Here is a 1684-nt window from a genome sequence, read left to right as displayed (position 1 = left end):
TATTTATAGGAAAGTCCAAAAATGCAAATCTGTAGACGTAGAAAGCAGATTAGTAGTTACGTGGAGCTGGAGGTAGAAAAGGGAATAACCGCAAAATGGCATGAGAGATGGCCTTGGGGTGATGGACATGTTCTAGAACTGGGTTGCGATGATGGATACACAAGTCTATAACTTTACTAAACGTAACTAAATACATTTAAAATTAGTACATTTATGGTCATAAATTATACACCAGCAGAGTTCTTAAAATATTTAATATATTGACTGAGTAATTTATACAAATATGTAAATAAACATGTACATTACGTATATCATTAATTTAGGTAGGTAGGTAGGTAGGCAGGTACCTTGGGACAGTTAAGGACTTCTTAGAAAACACAGAAAGAAATAGTCGTAAAACAAAATTTGCAAATTGGACTTCGACAACATTAAAAAAAAGAAGTTCAAACCCTTCTGCTCAGAAGACAAGAGTGCGGCATGAACATGGGGGAGCAAAAGAAAGCACGGAAATATGTCACCACGAAGCAAATGCTTAGTCTCAGAGGTCAGAGGCTGGGAGTGTCTGGAATCATCTGGGTTCACAGACTGCCCAGAGTAAAAAGAAGGGTAGGTTAAACCCAAAAATCCCAGTGCACTCAAGGAAAGGGAAGTCCCCTGGCACCCTGCCTGCCTATTCTTCCAAAATAACACACCGCTGGGCCCGCCTTACCACGTCCTGGTTGATACCAACTTTATCAACTTTTCCGTTAAAGCCAAACTGGACTTAGAGCAGGTAATGATGGACCTTCTGCATGCCAAGTGTACCCCTTGTGTAACTGACTGTGTCATGGCTGAACCTGAGAAATGGGGGCAGAAGCATCCAGTGGCTCTAAGGATCGCCACGGAGCCAAGGTTTGAATGATTACCAGGCACACACAGAGGAACCCGTGCAGGTGACTGCTTAGTACAAATGTTACACTGTGGCTGCAATCAACCCGGACCTTCAATGAGGAATCCGGAAGATCCCTGGAGTTCCCATCATGTACATTTCTGACCTCAGGTGCGACATTGAGTGGTTCTAATTCTTAAAAGACAAAGCCTCTCTGCCTTCCTTCTTTTGCCAGTTTCTTTTGCCCAACTTTCTCTTTGCCAGTTCCTTAAACATGCGATAGTGTGAATTATTATCCCACTTACCCATTTGCACTATAATGAGCTGAGTGTGATTAAATATACTCACTCTTTAATGTTGTTTTGATAATGAAAAAAGCAAAAAACAAAAAAGAAAAAAACACTTCTGCTCAATAAAAGCCACTGGTAAATAATTAATAGGAAGGGCATCCACTGGAAGAAAATATTTTTATTCCATGTATCTGACAAATGACCTACATCTAGAGTACTAAACATTTCTATAACTCAGCAATAAAAAGACAAAAAACCTCAATTAAAATTTGGCAAATGATTTGAACACCTACTTAATAAAAGAAGAAATATGAATTGCCAGTAAGCATATAAAAAGCTATACAACACCGTTAGTTATCAAAGAAATGCAAAGCAAGCCTACTGTATAAAAACTATACCTAGAATATCATGTCACAGCCACTAAAATGGTTATTGTTTTTAAAAAAAATGATAATACCTTAGTTGACAAGGCTGTATAGAAGCAGAAACTTTCAAACATCACTAGCAGAAATTTAAAATGGCACAG

The 1684-nt window shown here is 38.5% G+C and overlaps 1 pseudogene; it reads left to right on the top strand.

The window, feature by feature from the left end:
• Positions 1-483: 483 nt before the first annotated feature.
• On the top strand, positions 484-1061 carry LOC130854851 (rRNA-processing protein FCF1 homolog; annotated as a pseudogene).
• The last annotated feature ends 623 nt before the right edge of the window (positions 1062-1684 follow it).

Source organism: Hippopotamus amphibius, chromosome 6, assembly GCF_030028045.1.
Source record: "Hippopotamus amphibius kiboko isolate mHipAmp2 chromosome 6, mHipAmp2.hap2, whole genome shotgun sequence".
NCBI lineage: Eukaryota > Metazoa > Chordata > Mammalia > Artiodactyla > Hippopotamidae > Hippopotamus > Hippopotamus amphibius.
Note: the sequence above shows the minus strand (reverse complement) of the source record. Positions and strands in the feature narration are given on the sequence as shown.